The sequence below is a fragment of the Bos taurus genome, chromosome X, assembly GCF_002263795.3.
Source record: "Bos taurus isolate L1 Dominette 01449 registration number 42190680 breed Hereford chromosome X, ARS-UCD2.0, whole genome shotgun sequence".
NCBI lineage: Eukaryota > Metazoa > Chordata > Mammalia > Artiodactyla > Bovidae > Bos > Bos taurus.
Window position 1 is genome coordinate 31,880,844 of NC_037357.1, and position 22,354 is coordinate 31,903,197.

A 22,354-nucleotide genomic window follows, 5' to 3' on the forward strand; every position below is an offset into this window, starting at 1 on the left:
GCAACATAAGTAACAGAAGCAAGAGTTGCAAGGACACAAAATGCCCTTGGGCAACTGTGAATCAATACAATGAATTTTATGGCTAATGAATCAGGGCTGTACTCACGGATGCTCTTCAGAAATAAGGACTGCTGGAGTTCCAAGGGTCTCAGAGATTGCCTACTAAAGCCTCTTCATTTTATGGCTGAGAAATCCTCAGCACAGAGAGCAAGTTCCCGTAGCTGGTTTCTGAGATGTCATACACTTGGCTTCAGCTACTGTGTGATGCTGAGGAGGTGCCTGAGTTCCCTGTGCTTGAGTTTCCTCTGTAGTCAAGTAGGAGTGGTGACAGCATCTACTCCATAGGCATGCTGTGCCTCTTCTGCAGATCCTTTTGTTGGCACCAAGATCTGTGTTCTCCAGCTGAAGCCATCCCTTAAAGTCAGCCTCCCTGATGAATAGCCCTGTAGGAAGAAGTTGATGGGGCTCTTTGCTTGTCTGCTGGCAGTTTCAGTGTCACAGCTTCCTGTATAGAGACCTGGGCTGTGGGGAAAATGCCCAAACATCCATACCTATACAGTGTGGATTACAAATCTAATCCATGGCAACAACAGTAATAGCTAGCCCATGCTGAGCATCCACCATCCCAGACATTGTGTGAGGGACATTACTCATGATGGCTAGCCATCAAATCAGCCTTGTAAAATACATAGAACCATCCCTATTTTACAGAAGAATCTGAAGCAAATGAAAAACTAAATATTCCAACAAATAAGACAAGACTGTGTATCCTTAATATACAAAAAGCTCTCATAAATCAATAAGAAAAAATCACAAAAGAGACAAATGGCACAAATAGACAATGACAACACATACATCCTACAGTAAACATTAAAATGCCCCATGAGACTTGCAATCAGAGAAATGCAAAATGAAAATGAGACACCAATGTTTCTTTTTTGTTTATCACATTGACAAAGATTTTAAGCATGAGAATACACACAATTGACAGAGGGGCAGGAATAAATGTATTGCAATGATAATGTCAAAGTACTAACCAGTAAGACTTCTCTGAATGGCAATTTGACAAGTGATGTAAAAAGTCTTAAAAATCTATACTGTTTCAGTCAATATTTCTACTTATTTCTAAGATGTATCCTATGGGAATAACTAGAAAAATGCACCCATTTATACAAGCATGATACATCTGTATGTGCCAGAAAAATACTGAAAGAACACAGACAAATATGGTAACAAAGGGACCTCAGGGAGTTAGCGTCACTGGTGATTTAACGTTTTCCTTATTTTATTGTGTTTTCCAAATTTTATTCAGTGACTTTATAATCAGAAATATATGCATTTTACCAAAGGGCCCCTGTAAGTTATTCTAAATAAGTTCCTATCTCCTGACCTGGCAACTGGCCAAGATAGAGAGGAAATAGTTGTAGTCTGTCAATCCTTGAGGTAGTTCTCCCAAAAGACTAGAAATGACACCAAAAGAATAGAAAAGGCAAAATTTGCTTCCAATTTTCCAAAAAGAATATGTGGCCAATTCTATACTTCACAGTGCAGTTGAGTGTACTGTGCACTCACAATTACAATGAATTATAACCTATGCACCCACAATTGTAATGAATTCTACCATGTTAGTTAAGGAAAAACTGGAACGAAATTTTTGGTCAACCCCATATGTTGAAAAGTATAAGGACACATGCTCATTTGAAAGGAAGAATTGCTAAACTGAAACTCTGAAGAAGAAGCTTAATCAATTTAGTGCAAAGTTCTGCACTTCGGTCCAGAAAGTTCATGTTTTTAGGGGAAGATCTGAATTCATGGTATGCATGAAGATGACACAGGCCAAATGGAAATGATGAGTCCTCACTCCCTGCACAAGTGTTCCTGCCTTTTCCCACCTCCCTACATCTACTTCTGGCATATGCCTGGCTGGTGGAACTCTGAAGCCTGCCCTCCTCTCCATCAGGCCCACCCTCTTTTCCTGCAGGCCCACCCCCACCCCTGCAGACATTCTGCCTGTGGCCCCTTTAGGCCAATAACCAAGGATACCAGGCAGCATGTATTCTCTCCAGGATATTGGCAATCCCTCACATTGGTATTCTGCACCCAAACATGGTCCCTGCTCAATAGAGGTCTGGCCAAGATAGCACAGTTGCGGCAGTGCAGCCACAGAGAGCTGGGAAGGCCATTAAGTGGAGTGATATTCCAGAAGGGTGTGTATGCTGTTCTGTCCCCTATTATCCTGCTTGCTTGTACCTCTCAGGTTCTTGACAATTTACGGTACAGCAAAAATCCCATTAGAACAAGCTATAGGAGGCGTTCAAATTGTGTCACTGTACTGGAATTTGGGCTGTGGAAGGCAGTTCAGAATGAAAGAGCCACTGGCCAGGACTTCAGCAGTTTCCATTTGAGTGGAATTTGCCTTGCAATGTCCTTAATGGAAACCAGATATGCCCAGTCTTTATGTTGCCTATGGAATGAAGTGATAAATGCCTGGATAGACATGGGAACTCGATTTTGTAAAAGCTAAATATAGTTGTTTGAGTGTACAATTAGAGTGTGCGTTAGGTAGCTGAGGATGAGCGATGACTAGGAATTTGGCTTCCCCAGCTCAGGAACCTGGGGCGGCCTGGTTATGTGTGTAGCCACAAGAAGGTGACTCTTAGGTGACACACATCGTGATGCTCAGCACTGGCTGGATACTGATATTTTGTGTATAAACAAGACGGCCTCTCTTCCACTAGTCTGAGGAATCTTTGATAATTCACATGTGAAATTAAAGGCATCTTATTCATTCTGTTATTTATTATTCTCTGTAAAATGAGTTAGGAATTTGTCCCCGTGAATAATGTTAGCCATAATAGTTAATTTACTCCTATTCATTGGCAGTAATAAAAATGTACAAGGGGAGGCAGAAACATTATTATTTCTTGCTTGAAGTGCAATTTCATGTGGTGAGAAAAACATGTTAATATGCTGCAAAGTGCTACAGGAATTTAGTTCTCAAAGGAATGGTGGTATTAAATGTATTCTGACAAGAAGGAGCCTCGGAAGGGAAACATTTATCTTCATAAAGTCATTAAATTTACTGAGCAGCATCGCATTCTTCCTGCAATCTGCTCACTCCATTAGAGGCAAAGCTAGGAAACTGACTCTGTCACAGGAGAGGCCCCCACATTTCTGAAAAGAGGAGGAATGGGGCTCTTCCCCCACAGGAAAGGTTTCCCCCTCAAAACCAATGAACTCCAACCCAGACACACACATGGGTGCTCTGTTACCTCCTTCCAAAATAAATAAATGGGGTACTGACAAGTTTCTTCCTTTCCTCACAGTCAGATGATTCTGCAAGGGACTAATGGCTGACAGATTTTGCAAACCGGCCTGGTCCACAATTTCGGGGGACTCAGGGTGAGGGGGGTTCCATCCAGCTGACGTGGACCCAAGGCGGCTCACACAAGCCTGGATCTACACAATGGTGTGAGTTGTTCAGTGAAGCAGTTTTCTGTATGTGTGTTTCTTAGTCAAGGGATCTTGATCCACCCAAAAATGTCATAAATCCACATTCTTGAAAATTACCAAGGGAGAGAACTCTGGTTCCTTGTAGTTGTAAGTTTCTCTCATATTCCAATAGCTCTGTGTCTTTAATGGGCTTTCCTTGTGGCTCAGCTGGTAAAGAACACCCCTGCAATGTAGGAGACCTCAGTTTGATGCCTGGATTGGGAAGATCCCTTGGAGAAGGGAACAGCTACCCACTCCAGTATTCTGGCCTGGAGAATTCCATGGACTGTTTAGTCCACGGGGTTGCAAAGAGTCGGGAACGCAAATCACCATGAAATGCAAACAGGCTTCAGAACCAAAGCCATGCTGCCCACTTGGAAACAGGGTAAGGAATGAAAGCAAACAGAGCAGCTTTCAGTACCCTAGAGGACATGTTTCGCCCACCAGATGCCTTATCTTCCTCAGTTCAGTTAGGCCACTCAGTCATGTCCGACTCTTTGAGACCCCATGGACTGCAGCACATTGGGCTTCCACGTCCACTGCCAACCCCCAGAGCTTACTCAAACTCATGTCCATCGAGTCCATGCCATCCAACCATCTCATCCTCTGTTGACCCCTTCTCTTCCCGCCTTCAATCTTTCCCAGCATCAGGGTCTTCTCAAATGAGTCAGTTCTTTGCATCAGGTGGCCAAAGTATTGGAGTTTCAGCTTTAGCATCAGTTCTTCCAATGAATATTCAGGACTGATCTCCTTTAGAATGGACTGGTTGGATCTCCTTGCAGTCCAAGAGACTCTCAAGAGTCTTCTCCAACACCACGGTACAAAAGCATCAATTCTTCAGCACTCTGCTTTGTTTATGGTCCAAGTCTCACATCCATACATGACCACTGGAAAAACCACAACCTGGACTAGACGGACCTCTGGTGGTAAAGTAATGTCTCTGCTTTTTAATATACTATCTAGGTTTATTGTAACTTTTCTTCCAAGGAGCAAGTGTCTTTTAATTTCATGGCTGTAGTCACCATCTACACTGATTTTGGAGCACAAAAACATAAAGTTTGTCACTGTTTCCATTGTTTCCCCATCTATTTGCTATGAAGAGATGGGACCAGATGCCATGATCTTAGTTTTCTGAATGTTGAATTTTAAGCCAACTTTTTCACTCTCTTCTTTTACTTTCATCAAGAGGCTCTTTAGTTCTTCTTTGCTTTCTGCCAAAGGGTGGTGTCATCTGCATATCTGAAGTTATTGATATTTCTCCTGGCCATCTTGATTCCAGCTTGTGCTTCATCCAGCCCATCATTCCTAATGATGTACTCTGCATATAAGTTAAATAGTTAGGGTGACAATATACAGCCTTGACGTATTCCTTTCCCAATTTGGAACCAGTTTGTTGTTCCATGTCCAGTTCTAACTGTTGCTTCTTGACCTGCATACAGATTTCTCAGGAGGTAGGTCAGGTGGTCTGATATTCCCATCTTCTTAAGAATTTTCCACAGTTTCTTGTGGTCCACACAGTCAAAGGCTTTGGCATAGTCAATAAAACAGATGTAGGTGTTTTTCTAGAACTCTCTTGCATTTTCGATGATCCAACGGATATTGGCAATTTGATCTCTGGTTGCTCTGCCTTTTCTAAAACCAGCTTGAACATCTGGAAGTTCACGATTTATGTACGGTTGAAGCCTGGCTTGGAGAATTTTGAGCATTACTTTGCTAGACTGTGAGATGAGTGCAGTTGTGCAGTAGTTTGAGCATTCTTTGGCATTGCCTTCCTTTGAGATTGGAATGAAAACTGACCTTTTCCAGTCCTGTGGCCACTGCTGAGTTTTCCAAATTTACTGGCATATTGAGTGCAGCACTTTCACAGCATCATCTTCCAGGATTTGAAATAGTTCAGCTGGAATTCCATCACCTCCACTAGCTTTGTTCATAGTGATGTTTTCTAAGGCCCATTTGACTTCACCTTCCAGGATGTCTGGCTCTAGGTGAGTAATCACATCATCGGGATTATCTAGGTCATGAAGATCTTTTTTGTATAGTTCTTCTTTGTCATCTTGCCACCTCTTGTTAATATCGTCTGCTTCTTTAGGTCCATACCATTTCTGTCCTTTATTGTGCCCAACTTTGCATGAAATATTCCCTTGGTATCTCCAATTTTCTTGAAGAGATCTCTGGTCTTTCCCATTCTATTGTTTTCCTCTATTTCTTGGCATTGATCACTGAGGAAGTCTTTCTTATCTCTTCTTGCTATTCTTTGGAACTCTGCATTCAAATCGGTATATCTTTCCTTTTCTCCTTTGCCTTTCCCATCTTTTCTTTTATCTTCCTAACATTCCGCAAATAATTGTTGTTCTAAGGATGAAGACATGCATCCTATCTGCCAACACATCATAAGAAAGAAGGCAATCTCGGGTGTGCTTCAGAAGAGGACCAGGGTACGGGGCACAAGATGGAGATAGGAAACGAAGAAGAACAACAGTGGATAGAGTTTTAAAATCCCAGTGCAAGTTTATCTGGAGACGAAAATAGCTTTGACAGAAATAGGAGAGCTGAAGTGTCCCCCACACCATGTCACAAGCCACAGCTAGGGCTGTCTCAGGACAGATCCAGAAGAGTCAAGCCATTTATTTGGTGACATGAAAACAAGATCCAACAGTTGAGACTCTGTTACTGACCCCATGGTTAAGACTCTGTGCTTCTAATGCATGGGACACAGGTTTGATCCCTGGCCAAGGAACTAAGATCCTGCATGCTGCATGGTGTGGCCAAAAAAACCCCAAAACACAAAAAGAAAAGGCATCACAGCCAATTTCTTACAAAATAGAAAAAGAAAGCAAAATCATTGAGGGGAGCTAACTATAAGCTGTAAGAGGTCACAGACAATATTGGTTGCTCTAATAGCACCAACACCTCACTGATAGGAGGCACTCCATAAATATTTGTTCAGGAAATGGATGGATGCGTGCATGCATTGCTCAGTTGTACTCTGGGGGCGGTGGCAGGGCTAGAGGGAGACATTCCTAATCCAGCACTCCAAGTGACACTGGCCCATCCAAATAACACTGCATTTTGTTAGCAGGATGAATTTTGAAATGTTTAACCAGGTTGATAGAATTTCCAGTGATCAATTCCCAGGATTCTGACCCTGTTCAGAGAAAACACTGATATTTGTTGAATAACCATCATGGGCTAATTATGTGAACTATGTTTTCACTCAATCCTGAGAACAGTCGATTTTGCAAGTGAAAAATCTCAGAAAGGTTAAGTAATTTGCTGAAGATCACACACTCACTGGTCCTGTTCTTGGTGCCAGGCTGACCAAGCAAGCAAGACAACGTGTCCTCTGTCTTCCCAGCCAATGCTCTATAGAGGGAGACTGTCATTACACAATTAATAGCCCAATTAATGACATAGCTACCCTGGTGATTAGTGCTATGACGCACCAGCACTCGCTGCCAGGAGACCCAACAGCAGCCAAGATGAACCTCATCTCGGAGGAGGATCACACAGGCTTCCTAGACAAAGTGACATTCGAGTAACACTTCTAAGGCTCGATGAGCGATAACTAGATAAAAAAGAGTAGAAGGGGTATTCATGCAAAAGAGTCACGTGAGAAGGCAGGCCCAGAAGCAGAAAGGAAGACACATCTTCTGACGAATCCCAAGGCAGCTTGTGGGACTGGACAGCAGACAGTAAAGGGGGAGATGGCCCACCGTGAGGCTGTCAGACACAAAAGAGACCATGGAGGTGGTATTGAGGATTTGAAGATGTAGCCCAAAGATCATAGAAAGACTGTAAGGTTTTAAGCAAAGAGAAAGAGACCAATCAGATATGCATTAAGAGGTCCCCGGAGCCACTAAATGGAGAACAGATTAAAAGTGATTAATGGAGCCAACTGGGAAACCAGACTCTTGTCCCGAGGAGAGGAGACAATGATGGCTGGGCAGAGAGGAGGAAGGAAGTTGGACTAGGGGAAAGTTATTTAGAGGACAGACTCTCCAGAGCTGAGTGGTGGATTGACTGCAGGAAACCAGGAAGACACAGGTGTCAAGGATGACTCTCAGATTCTGGGTTGAGGACCTCAATGCAGGAGACCACTCTCCACTGAGATAGGGCTTGGGTGATGGAGGAGGACCCTCTGCCTGCCTGGCATCTATTTCTTCTCTATTCCAGCAGGAAAACCCTTTCCACTCAAACATGGAGAGTACTCCCTCCCTGGCCTGGCAATTGGCAGCACTATTTGAGGTAAAATGTCATTCTCAGTCAGAAAGGCATCTGAACTGGTCAGTGGAAGCTCAAACAGCATCATGTGAAAAGATGCTGCCCCTCAAGGTTGCAGACCAAGGGCTTATTCTTTAAAAATGATGCTAATTGTGTTGTGGAAGCCTCCCCGTCACTGCCAATAAGCAGCCCAAACCTCTGACATCTTCATGGTTTCAAAATCAGGTTTCCCAGCCTGGGCCTACATGACTCAGTTAATAGAGCTTGCAGAACAAGACACTGGTGACGCGCCCAAGTGCTTGTCTTTGCTTAACACACTGTTCACTGATTCTTTTAAAGACCTTTGAAACATTCAAGTGCATACAGGCATTTTAGACTATCTGCCCTCTGAAGCTGATTTGGCCAACTGCCAGCCCATCTGGAGGCCCACTAAGGAGAAAGTAGAAGAGGTTTCAAAAATCAGACTGTGCAAGGCTCAATGTTTAACCCAGTGACTCCGCGAGATGATCTATCAAGAGAGAACAAGTTGAACAATCTTTACCTGAACAGAATGATGGCCGGATGGCCCTTCAAAGAGGCACTTGTTCCAGAAAACAAGATCATTTGCTTTTAGTGCTATTTTATTCTACATTTCTTGTCGAGTCAAGAACACAATCTGACCTGAACCCAAGCTTAGATTGTACAGAACATCAGATTCCTACATACACTGTGTGTCTAAAGGCAATTCATTTAGTCAAGATACTTGACATGAAAATGTAAAATTAAATGTTTAAAAGATTCACTCATCATATCTGAGCAACAGGGCCATCATCCTGCAGGTCCTTTGTGTATTATGACATCACCCATTGCTTCCCACTCAGTACTCCACATCAGGCTCTGCACCCCATCTCTGCTGGCCTTGGGGCCCCAGTTTGGCAGCCTTCTAGACTATTTTCTCTGGCTTTTTATTAGCTCCGCGTTCCTCCATAAGTTGAAATCAAGGCTTCCCCTCAATCCTCAGCTTCTTAGAACTCTTCCAGTTGGACCACACCCAAGTACAAGATCTCAGTAGCCCCTGAGCCCAGGACTGCTTTAACTAGCAGCAGGCACATATATACATATGCATATATGTGAACCTGGGCTCCCCGCATACACCTCCCAATCACCTTGTGTGGAAGGCTACTGACTTCACCTGGGTTAATGTGTTCCAGAGGGGCAGAGCTGGTAGCACAATGCAGTCACCAACCCAGAGGAGCTAGACCTAGATGGGCCTAAGGTACTGGACCCACCGTGACCGCACATCCTGGTGGAAGTCTTAGAATGTGAAGAGGCAATGTCTCAGGACAAGATGGCTGAAAATCTCACTAATGCTGATGTGGGGCCAGAAGAGACAGCCTTCTCTGAAGGAGTCCCTGGGCCAATGGCAATGCAACGACAAGGGTGTGGCAGACAAACTCCAAGGTAACCTCCAATGCTTCTTCCAATTCCTGGTATTCATGTCTTTGCCTACTTTGCTTGCTCTGAGCATGGGTAGTACGTATGACTTGCTTCCAACCTATGGAATATGCCAAAGGTCACTCCCACAGTTATCTTGTTATGTAAGACTCCAACTCACCAGACTGGAAGGAGGATTCTCCTTGATAAAAGAAAGTGAAAGTCTTAGTCATTCAGTTGTGTCTGACTCTGCAACCCCATGGACAATAACCCACCAGGCTCCTCTGTCCATGGGATTCTCCAGGCAAGAATACTGGAGTGGGTTGCCATTTCTTTCTCCAGGGGATCTTCCCAACCCAGGGATCAAACCTGGGTCTCCTGTACTTCAGGCTGATTCTTCACCATCTGAGCCACCACAGAAGCCCTGATAAAGGAAGCAGCCATGTTAAAGAAACCACACAGCAAGAACTTCAGGTGGCCTCTGGCTTATGGTCAGCAAAAAGCTCAGGCTCTCAGCTCAACAGCAATGACGAAATTAATTCTGCCCACATCTTGATGCTTGGGAGCTGATTCTTTCCCAGTCAAACCACTAAAAGAGCTCTCAGCCTTGACCTTGATTTCAGCCTGTAAGACTCTGATCAGAGGCTCCAACTAAGCTGTGCTCAGACTCCTGATCCACAGAAACCAGGAGATAATAAACATGTGTCAGTTTAAGCTGTTCAGTTTGTGGTCGTATGTTATACAGTAATGGAAAACCCGTACATAAGGCTTATGGGAATCAAGGATTCCAGAATCAGTCAGGCCAGGCAGACCTAGGGCTGTGTGGGAGGGAGGAAGGGGTGGCAGGAGTAATGGTAGGTAGAAGGAAAGGCAGAGTTGGAAAGATCTCAAATATCAAAGCAAATCGAACATCCCTGTCTGGAACCCTGCCTCAAGCTTTCGTTCAAATATGCACACATCTGTACCCCCCAGCCTGGCCATTCAACCCAGAGAGCCTAAGCATCTCTTCTGTGCCAGGCCCTTTCTTAGATCCAGCAGGGAGATGACAGGAAAAAGTCAAGGTCGCTGGCATCTAGGGGTTCTTGGAAAGGACTTGGATCTCTTTGGGAACTGACTAACTCAAGACGCTTATTTAAAATAGGATTCCGTGGGCTCCACCCACAGCGATTCAGTTAGTAGGTCTTGGGCAAGGCCCAGATATTCATATTTAAACAAAAAAATATCTCAAGTGATTCTTCTGCAGGTAGTCCAAGGACCACACTCTTAAGATTAAACACTGACATGTAGGACCAGTGCCAGGTTTTCAATAGAGGAATGACAAGATGTGGCTTGCATATGAAAAGGCTCACCCCAGGCTGCTGCATGCAGAATGAATTGCTTGGGGTCAGTGATGGAAGCAGGGGGCCAGCAGGGGCTGTGGTCCAAAAGGAATGATAGTGACTTGACCAGGGTAGGAACAGTGGGAGAAAAACAGATGGATAGAGGTTATATTGTGGCGGTGGAACCAACAGAACGTAGTGATGTGTTGAAGTAGAGGGAAGTATTGAGGATGCCACCATTATTTAGACCATCGTGTTTGTGATTATTCAAGTGACATACCCACTGGAATTATGGTCACTCCACAGTATAATACTCACAAAACGGAAGAAACAGATAAATACAAAGTCAATCTTTTTTTCCACCAAAATAATTAGGGTAACAAATTGGAACACACTGATTTCTTTAATTCAATAGGTGAATTCATCATCATAAATGAATCAATGTTTTAAATATCATCCCCCAGACAAAGTAGCAAAAGTACTGGCTCTTTATGAAGCACATAACTCTTTCAAAGAAGTCAACTTTATTCAAATTGTTTCAAACTGCTCATAAAATGTTTCAAGGAGAAATCAGAAAATTCTCAAGACTGCAAAACTAGATAAGGACCCTTCTTTTCTCTAGACAAGGAAGCAAGTACAGAAGAGAGGCATGTAAATATATGATTGCCATAGAAACCTTTTCTGAGTAGGGCAGACTGATTTGGAGAAAGAGAATTAATTCCTGTTGGGTGTTTGTTTAATTTTTTAACTTTGTGTGTGTGCATGTTTAAATTTTTTTTTTCACTTTATCTAACAATGATCCTATGGAATAGAGATCATTACCATCTCTATTCTACACTCAGGATTTGATAACGGTGGCAGAATATCAAATAACTACTAACAAATGAAAACTTTTTTGCCTCACCTCTTCCATTCAAGAATATTCCCATCAGTTAAAGAGTCAAGTTTTAAAAGAAAGCTATCAAATAGTCCATCAAAATGGGTAAATATTTACCAGCTCATAGGATGGAGATATTATAGATTTTATAAACATGAAAAAAAGAAACATAAAGCAAAAATATTAATAAATTTGCCCACAGATATGTATTTAAAATCTCCATATAAAAATATCACCAGCAAAATTTAAGACACAAATGACAGAGGGTAAAAATACCTGTAGCCACTATAACACAAAGTCAATACCCTTCCACAATGCAGTGGTTGCTTTGGTGTCAGACTACTTCAATTTGAATTCTGGCTCTACCTTTTACTTGCTGTGTGACCTGTAGCAAGTTGTTAAATGTCTCTGTTCCTATTTTCCTCATCTGTATAATGGGAATGATAAGAGTACCTATTTATTTATGAGCCCTAAAAATGCTCATGACCTTTGACACAGTCAAAGGTGACTTCTAGGAATCTAGTCTAAGGAATCTATTAGATAAACAAATTAAAATGTGAAAAGATCTTATACTCTCAACAACAGAAGATTAGATTGTGGTACCTCCATACATAAGAATAGTACATTGCTGCTAAAAATCACATTTAATCTCATGATATGTGGAGATGGTCGAAATATAGTTAGTCAAAGAAGTGGTATACAAATCAATTGGATTCCATGCATGCATGTGCAGGTTGGCTATGTATCCAAAACATTCTGGAATAAAATGCACCATAATATTACCTATGGTTATGTCTGAGTGATAAAATCATGAGTAGTTTTTCTTCCTTCTTCACGCTTTATTAACACATTATATCCAGTGAGTGTGTATTTTTTAATTAACTTTTTATTTTGTCATGCCAGGAGGCTTGTGGGATCTTAGTTCCTCGGCCAGGAATTGAGCCCAGGGTCATGGCAGTGAAAGTGCCAAGTCCTAACCACTAGACTGCCAGGGAATTCCCTGTATTGTTTAACAAGGAAAGAAAAGTGAAATGCATTTTGGGTTGGTTCTAGCATATTTGAAAATTTAAGAGTAATTCCAGGAACCCAGAAAATGAGAATCCATATATAAAGTTTCCCTCCTCTAGTGACATGATGATCATCAGAGGTTATGGAGGGAACTTTGGCATTGACTCCTTGGTGATCACAACTTCTTTGCAGCCAGGAATGTAAAACACAGGGGCCATCCCAGTACTACCCTGTCATACAGCAACCTTCTTAACTTCTCACTTCTCCCTTCTGCACTCTCACGCCTTTTCCACCATGTTGGAGAGGAGGGTACAGCACTTTCCCCATCCATCTAGGAGAGCTCTGAACTCAGGCTGAGAAGCTCATTCATGCCTTTGTGGTGAGAGGATTAAATGTGCTCTTCATTCTGCCTTTGGGCTGATGCCTGGGCCTGGAGTCTTAGCCACGAATGGTGTTAGTCTTCTGTGTGCTATATACATTTCCAGTACTCATATCCAGAATGTTGTCCCTTATGGTACAAAGAACACTATGTTCCTATAGGTTCTCTCAGTAAAAAGGTTGCCATTTGGCTACATGGTAAGGACTCACACTCTATTTTCAATATTAACTAAATATTTTCACTACCCCAAGGAGCCTTCTAGAAGAGGTGAAGCCTGCGACCAGACTGGGACTAGTGGGATGAGAGTGAGACATCTAGTGCCTCTTTGAATTGTACACCCTGTGTGCTTGATTACTGAACCCTAGTCTCCACCCTGAAGCATGAGGCTAACATTTATCCCTAATAAAATGCCCAAGGTCTTCAAGATATTAATAGAAAATCACTGATAGAAGAAAGCTTTTAATTTCTTTAAATCTTGGTCCATGAAACATATTAGGTCAGAAGTTGAAAGCATTCATTCAAAAAGATTTCCCTGGAGGTCCACTGGTTAAGATGCTACACGCCCATTGCAGCGTGCATGGTTTCGATCCCTGGTCAGGTAACTAAGATCCCACATACCATGTGGTGCGGCCGAAAAATTAAAACAACAACAACAACAAAAACAATTTGACATGCCTTGTATGAGTTCTAGGGACCCAGAGATTGACAGGATGGAGAAGAGGTGTGTGTGCACAGGGTCATTACAATGTGTTCACAAGGCCATATGTTTTGTTAAATTCGCAAAAGTAAGATTTTTCATGACAGCTGGTTAAGCCTACTGCTCTTTTCTCCTCTGACTTTCTTGTCACCCCCCTTTCCCCTTGTGTCAGGTGGCATTGGAATGGCCTCACACATTTTGGGGAGTGAGCTAGAGGAAGTTGACTTAGGTTAGATCAATTTTGAGTTTCCCAAAGAAAGGCAATGGCAAAGAATGCTCAAACTACCGCACAATTGCACTCATCTCACATGCTAGTAAAGTAATGCTCAAAATTCTCCAAGCCAGGCTTCAGCAATATGTGAACCACGAACTTCCTGATGCTCAAGCTGGTTTTAGAAAAGGCAGAGGAACCAGAGACCAAATTGCCAACATCCGCTGGATCATTGAAAAAGCAAGAGAGTTCCAGAGAAACATCTATTTCTGCTTTATTGACTATGCCAAAGCCTTTGACTGTGTGGATCACAATCAACTGTGGAAAATTCTAAAAGAGATGGGAATACCAGAACACCTGACCTGCCTCTTGAGAAACCTATATGCAGGTCAGGAAGCAACAGTTAGAACTGAACATGGAACAACAGACTGGTTCCAAATAGGAAAAGGAGTACGTCAAGGCTGTATATTGTCACCCTGCTTATTTAACTTCTATGCAGAGTACATCATGAGAAACGCTGGACTGGAAGAAACACACGCTGGAATCAAAATTGCCGGGAGAAATATCAATAACCTCAGATATGCAGATGACACCACCCTTATGGCAGAAAGTGAAGAGGAACTAAAAAGCTTCTTGATGAAAGTGAAAGTGGAGACAGAAAAAGTTGGCTTAAAGCTCAACATTCAGAAAACGAAGATCATGGCATCCGGTCCCATCACTTCATGGGAAATAGATGGGGAAACAGTGGAAACAGTGTCAGACTTTATTTTTGGAGGCTCCAAAATCACTGCAGATAGTGATTGCAGCCATGAAATTAAAAGATACTTACTCCTTGGAGGGAAAGTTATGACCAACCTAGATAGCATATTGAAAAGCAGAGACATTACTTTGCCAACAAAGTCCATCTAGTCAAGGCTATGGTTTTTCCTGTGGTCATGTATGGATATGAGAGTTGGACTGTGAAGAAGGCTGAGCACCAAAGAATTAATGCTTTTGAACTGTGGTGTTGGAGAAGACTCTTGAGAGTCCCTTGGACTGCAAGGAGATCCAACCAGTCCATTCTGAAGGAGATCAGCCCTGGGATTTCTTTGGAAGGAATGATGCTAAAGCTGAAACTCCAGTACTTTGGCCACCTCATGCAAAGAGTTGACTCATTGGGAAAGACCCTGATACTGGGAGGGATTGGGGGCAGGAGGAGAAGGGGACGGCAGAGGATGAGAGGCTGGATGGCATCACTGACTCAATGGACGTGAGTATGAGTGAACTCCGGGAGTTGGTGATGGACAGGGAGGCCTGGCGTGCTGCGATTCATGGGGTCACAAAGAGTCGGACATGACTGAGCGACTGAACTGAACTGAAGATATATTTATGGGGTTTGCAGTTACTTCCATGACGAGTTACATTATCCCTAAGCATCTCGCTGTAGGAATGACTTGTGGAACGTCTGTACCATCCACTAGGCTGACTCACGTGAAGCCATGACATAATGGTACAGAAGTCATGTTGTCTGGGCACACATCCTATAGCAGTTTGTACCAAAAGTGGGCAGTAGTGGAAAACAATCAGGGCTATAGTGCACCTAGTCAGAAGGTTAGTCTTTGGAAAATTTTTTCAAATCTTACATACAGATTCAAAGAGAGCAAGAAAGATTTTCCTAAATTTGACAATAGAAACAATCCGTAATTAGATGAACTACCAACAAAGGGTTGTGAAGCTGGGAGGGAAAAAAAGGATTTTTAAACTAAAAATGATATGAAACAAATTCCAACCAATAATGATAGAGGAAAGAAAAATTATCTTCCAAGTCTCTCCATAGAGAATACTATAAAATTGTCATATGCACAAGTGATTAAAGAATATGTCAGACAGTTGCTTAATAAAAATATTGTGCTACTTTTCTGGATTTTATGATGTCTGTGGTATTTGTCAGCCTTCCAAATTTGTGATTTCTGTGATTTATTTTCCTTTCTAAATAAAAGCTGAATTTTGTACCGAATTTTGCATTTGTGATTCAAGTTGCTTTACTTAAAGAGAGTCACACAAATTTGGTAAGCTTCAGGTCTTCCAAATCTGGACCTGCTTCTGGTAGGAGATGAAAGATCACAGAGATTTGTGGGTATGTTCATGATTTGTGTAAGTCCTCCACAAAACATTTTTAATAATAAAAAGTGAGTTATGCATTAAATTCCTGTCTTGTCTCAGTTACCCACACCTGGGGAAAGGCTTGCTTGGTGCACCCACCAAGCACAGTTGGGCTGCCCGGCCTGAAAACCATGCAGCAAGGAGCAAATTGTCACCCCTATGGGGAGCCACAACTTGCCTATCACTCAGAGCATTGTTTGTCAATTACACACAGAAAAATTTTCACCATCCACCACACTTTCTCTTGCATGTGTACTCAAAGAAAAAATATTTACTGAGCATGCAAGCCTCCAGGTCACCTTGGGATCAAGCCAGGCAAGAGGGTCAGGGGACATGGGGTAGCTGTGTGGTAGGAGTACCAGAGAGGAGAGGTGAAATCTAGAGAAAAGAAAAGTGAAAGTGAAGTCGCTTGGTCGTGTCTGACTCTCTGTGACCCCATGGACTGTAGCCTACCAGGCTCCTGTGTGCATGGAATTTTCCAGGCAAGAGTACTGGAGTGGGTTGCCATTTCCTTCTCCAGGGGATCAAACCTGGGTCTCCCGCATTGCAGGCAGAGCTTTAGGAGCTGAGCCACCAGGAAAGCCTGAAATCTAGAGAGCTCTGCTAACTTTTGGAAAATCAGGTGGGCAAAGGCCTAAGGGGAGGAAGTTCTCCCCTCATTAAGGGTTAAAATGGCTTCTCGTGAGGAGACAGAGGGGAGGGGGTGCCAGGAAAACCAAGTTCAGTCTTCACTCTTCATTGGGTGCCTGCTCACAACAGCCCACTGGATCTTTAAGAGATGGCAGAAATGTGGCCAACTGAGCCCCAGAGTGAGGAGCAGGGAGCATGGCAGGCCTGGAAGACTGCTGTGGTGGTACCCAAGACAGCTGCTGGAAGCGGGTTGGAGCCTGGACTATCCCTGGCTTCCTGTGCCCCAGCTCCTCCCAGACCAGGCCTTTACAGGAAGCCAGCAGTGTGACATTGCCCAGTAGCATGGATTGCGGGGGGAGACAGGCCTGAGTCTCAGTTCCCCTCTTCTATCTGTGTGACCAAGGACAAATGATTTCATTTCTGTGCCTGAGTTCTCAGCTCTACACAGGAGCTGATGATACCCACCTCAGAATTCTTACAAGGAGTGTTAAACATGTAACTAATATCTATTTGGCCAGGCAGAGGACAAAAGGTTTCACTTGTTTGCTTAAAGCTTTAATGTGATCAACCAGAACAACCCTTTCAAGAAGTTTTCCTCACATCCCCATTTCACAGATAAGAAAATTCAGGCACAGAGAGGTTGAGTAATTTGCTGAAGAACACATAGCTACTAAGTAGCAGAGCCAAGGTTTGGAATGCAGGCAGTTCAACTCCAGAGTCTGTACGTCAAATCATTCCTTCTCTCCTGTCTTTCACTATCAACACTTGTGACTGGTTTTTCAACAACAGAAAAAGCAGGCAAGGCTAAATTACAGCCACTAAACAAAAATGTACATGCTATTGACCTTGCTGGCAGGGATGTAAAATTATGAAATTAAAAGACGCTTACTGCTTGGAAGGAAACTTATGACCAACCTAGATAGCATATTGAAAAGCAGAGACATTACTTTGCCAACAAAGGTCTGTCTAGTCAAGGCTATGGTTTTTCCAGTGGTCATGTATGGATGTGAGAGTTGGACTGTGAAGAAAGCTGAGCACCGAAGAATCTATGCTTTTGAACTGTGGTGTTGGAGAAGACTCTTGAGAGTCCCTTGGACTCCAAGGAGATCCAACCAGTCCATTCTGAAGGAAATCAGCCCTGGGAGTTCTTTGGAAGGAATGATGCTAAAGCTGAAACTCTAGTACTTTGGCCACCTCATGCGAAGAGTTGACTCATTGGAAAACACTCTGATACTGGGAGGGATTGGGGACAGGAGGAGAAGGGGACGGCAGAGGATGAGATGGCTGGATGGCATCACTGACTCGATGGATGTGAGTCTGAGTGAATTCTGGGAGTTGGTGATGGACAGGGAGGCCTGGCATGCTGCGATTCATGGGGTTGCAAAGAGTTGGACACGACTGAGCGATTGAACTGAACTGAACTGATGGAGAGAAATGTGGCAATATTTAACAAAAATATGTGTGTGTTTACCTTTTGACCTGACAATACCAATCCTAGGAATCTAACCCATAGATACACTGGCAAGAAATATGAAAATGCATATACACAGAGCTATTTGATGCAGAACAATTTGTAAAAGCAAAGACTGGCAACAGCCCAAATGTTCCTCGATAGAGGATTGGTTGAACAAACAATGGTGCACCCACACGAAGGACTCACAGAGCTGTTAAACAAATGAGAAGATACTATAAAGTGATTTCCAGGACCTATTTTTAAGTGGAAAAAAAGCAAGGTGTAGAAAAGGTTCATATCACGTTATCTTTTTTGCGAGAAAGGAGCGATGTGAAGATACACATATATGGGGAATCCCCTGGCTATCCAGTGGTCAGGACTCAACACTTTCACTGCCAAGGTTCTGGGTTAATTCGGGGTTGGGAAACTAAGATCCCCAGGCTGCCCAGTGTAACCAAAAAAAAAGACATATGTATATGAATGTGTGCGGGTGTGTACTCAGTCGTGTCTGACTCTTTGCAACCCCATGGCCAAGCTCTTCTGTCCATGGGGTTCTCCAGGCAAGAATACTGGAGTGGGTTGCTATCTCCTCCTCCAGGGCATCTTCTCCATTCAGGGATCGAACCTGCTTCTGTTATGTCACCTCATTGGCAGGTGGATTCTTTACCACTAGTGCCACCTGGGAAGCTCATCCAGATGAATATTCTCAGGTTAAAACATTAATAAATGGAAGGATGAGCCTTAAGATTTTATTTTTAATGGTTGCCTATAAGTTGAAGAGGAAACAGGATGAAAGGGGCAAGGATAGAAGCTAGATCATTTGAATATGTATTGGCTTACAGACTTGACTTTGGAATCATGTAACCATATCACATAATCATAAAAGAACATTAATAACTCCACAAACTAGAAATTCCCAAACTGAAAGCAAAATGAAATAGATGAACCCAATTGTGTGTGTGTAGTTGGTGGCGGAGAGAAATTATTTCCAATGACTTTTAAACACAGTCATTTGATAGTAGATCCCTAGTGAGATTTGCTGTAAGTACAAGAATTATAAAAAATATGTAAATTATTTATAAAGATCATATTGCGGAGGTAGCATTAGTATTGTTATTCTGAGACAGTTTTGTTTGCATGATGAGATAAACTGAAAAAGTAGTTGTGTGATATTTTAATTGTATTATCCCCAGTGGCCTTGAAACCTGGGATTCTTAGTATATAAAAAAGGAGATGTAGATGTAAGATATTAATAGAAGATGTTACATAAATGCTCTGTAGTTCTGAATTTAAATTGGAAGTATCATTATGAACTCGTGCTATATTTTACTTTAAATGATACACTTTCGGACTTCCCTGGTGGTCCAGTGGTTAAGAATCTGCCTGCCAATGCAGGGGAAACAACTTCCATCCCTGGTCTAGGAAGATTCCACATGCCAAAGGGCAACTAAGCCCAGCAACCACTGAGCCCTTGCCCTAGAGCCTGCGCTCTGCAACAAGAGAAGCCACAGCAATGTGAAGTCTGCACAGAGCAACTAGAGAGAAGACCCCACTTACAACAACTAGAGAAAGCCTGGGTGCAGCAATAAATTAATTAAAAATAATAGTAATACACTTCCTAAATCTTCTGCTGGAAGAAGGCAAGAGTACTCCAGTACTCATGCTTGGAAAATCCCATGGGCGGAGGAGCATGGTAGGCTGCAGTCCAATGGGTCGCTAAGAGTCGGATACGACTGAGTGACTTCACTTTCACTTTTCAATCTCATGCATTGGAGAAGGAAATGGTAACCCACTCCAGTGTTCTTGCCTGGAGAATCCTGGGGAGGGGGGAGCCTGGTGGGCTGCCATCTATGGGGTCACGCAGAGTCGAACACGACTGAAGTGACTTAGCATTTAGCATAGCAACTCTTCTGCTGAAAAGCTCTAGAAAGAATGACAATCCCAGTAGCAATGGGGCATCCTTAAAATGCAGATTGTAGTCTTGAAATATCATTTATCACTAAAAGGAACAAGGGCTTCCTGGACAAATGGCTGGTTTTAGCTCTGGGGCAGAAGATGTACAAGATGAATCTGGAGAACATTGTTCTATTTGAGAAAAAGGAAACAATCAAAAGCTACAGGGATCAGGGCCAAAGAACCCAGGAAACCAACTTAAAGAGGCTTCTACTGGCCAAAGATGGGCTACTTTGAATATCAAAAAATAATGACTTTCATGGTTTGGCAAACTTACGATTACCAGGGGGGAAAGGTGGTGGGAAGAGTAAGCGTTTGGGGTTAACAGATACACACTACAATACATAAAATAGATAAAAACAAGGACCTAGTTTGTAGCACAGGGAACTATAATTGTGTGTGTAGTTGGTGGCAGAGAGAAATTATATTCTATAATAACCTATATGGGAAAATCGAACCCAGGTCTCCCGCATTGCAGGAAGACTCTTTACCAGCTGAGCTATAAGGGAAGCCCAAGAATACTGGAGTGGGTAGCCTATCCCTTCTCCAGTGGATCTCCCTGACCCAGGAATCAAACCAGGGTCTCCTGCATTGCAGGCAGATTCTTTACCAACTGAGCTATCAGGGAAGCCTTTAAAGAAACTAACACAACATTGTAAATCAACTTTACTCTGATATAAATTAAAAATTTTTTAATAATAATAATGACTGCAATGGACTTAAAATATATTTAAACTCACAATTTCTTTATTAAAAAAATCTACTTAGTCACTTTAGTACCATGAAAGGGAGCCAATTTATTATTTTGGAAATTGATAATTAGAGAAAGAATTGGGTATTAATTCCACATTTCTCTATGGACTAAACCACTGGGAAACCAAATAGTAGATGAGAGAAATTTCTCTTTATAGAAATATTGTAGCTATATGTAAGATAGATAAACAATGAAGACCGACTGTATAGCACAGGGAACTCTATTCAATATTCTGTGATAACTTACATGAGAAAAGAATTTGAAAAAGAATGAATATATGTATAACTGAATCACTTTGCTGTACATGTGAAACTAACACAACGTTGTAAATCAACTATACTCCAATAAAATTTTTTTAAAAAAAGAAGTATTGTAACCAGTAAATGAAGTCATTAGAGTTAGAATAATACCACTGCACAATTGGTAATGAAGCAATGTATCTAGGTATTGAACAATAAGAACTGCTAGCATCACCAAGAAATAAGTAGGCACCTGGAGAGGATGTGGGGTGACCAACATCATCTATGACATCATTTTTGCTGCTCCCAAATTAAATTTGCATCAGATCAAGCCTGGAAATACAACTACCAATTCATAAGAAACACTAAGGGCAGAGGAGAGTCAATCAGCTAAGTCCAGATTGTGAAACTCTCTACAGGAAAACATCTTGGTTTCTTTAGCAAATAAATTATGGGGGGGGGATAAAAGAAGAGGGTTCCCACAATTTTAAGAAGTTCTAAAAGACATATTAACCTTAACTGATTGTGATAATTTGGAGTTCATTTGGATCCTGATTCAAACTGTAGTGTGTGTGTGTGTGTGTGTGTGCATGCATGTACACACATGTGTGCACACATGTACACACACTTATGTATAACTGGAAATTTGAACAGTGAAGAGCTACTCGATTGTATTAAGAGATTACGGCACTATTTATATTTGATAATGGTATTTTGGTTGTTATAAAAGTATTTCATGTATTTAGAGATACATACTGAAATGTTTATGGACTACTTGATTCATGAAGTCTGGGATTTGCTTTAAAATAATACAGGAAGGAGGAAATAGATGGGGCCAGAGATGCAATAAAACTGACTTTGAGTTGATAATTGTCAAAGTTGGATGTATGGGTGTATGGTGGTTTATCAAACTATTCTACTTTGTATATTTTTAATTTTCCATGTTTTTAAGATCAAGAAGTTTAGTGGTAGAGAGAAGAGAGATGGCAGGGTTCCTGTCAGGAGTGGATCCTCCTGTAAGCAAGGGAGCTGGGTGTATGGTGGTTTATCAAACTATTATACTTTGTATATTTTTAATTTTCCATGTTTTTAAGATCAAGAAGTTTAGTGGTAGAGAGAGGAGAGATGGCGGGGGTTCTGTCAGGAGTGGATCCTCCTGTAAGCAAGGGAGCTGCCATCATTAGAAAAATCTGCTTCCTGGGACCTCCTGCTCTCTGGTGCTGAGAGGCATGTGACCCTCACCTGGCTAGACCTTCAGTGTCCTTCTACCACGCTGACTCCTGTCTCCAGAGACCTAAAGCTTCTCAGCAGAAGCCCTTATTCCTAAAACAAGGAAGATAAACTTTTCTGAAAGAGCTTCTCTGTTCTGAAGATGAAGACTAATCTGAAACACAGGTCTGTGCATGCTCACACAGGCCTCCTAAGGGCTGACCTGAGTGAAGCCCCACCCTAGTCCGCCTCTCATATAGGTGAGGCAGGTAATTGCAGTCCCCTTCCCGGTGGGGCCTGGAGCCTGCATGTTATTTGCATACTGAGTCACATTCCCTGGAGAAATGTGGGACTTTG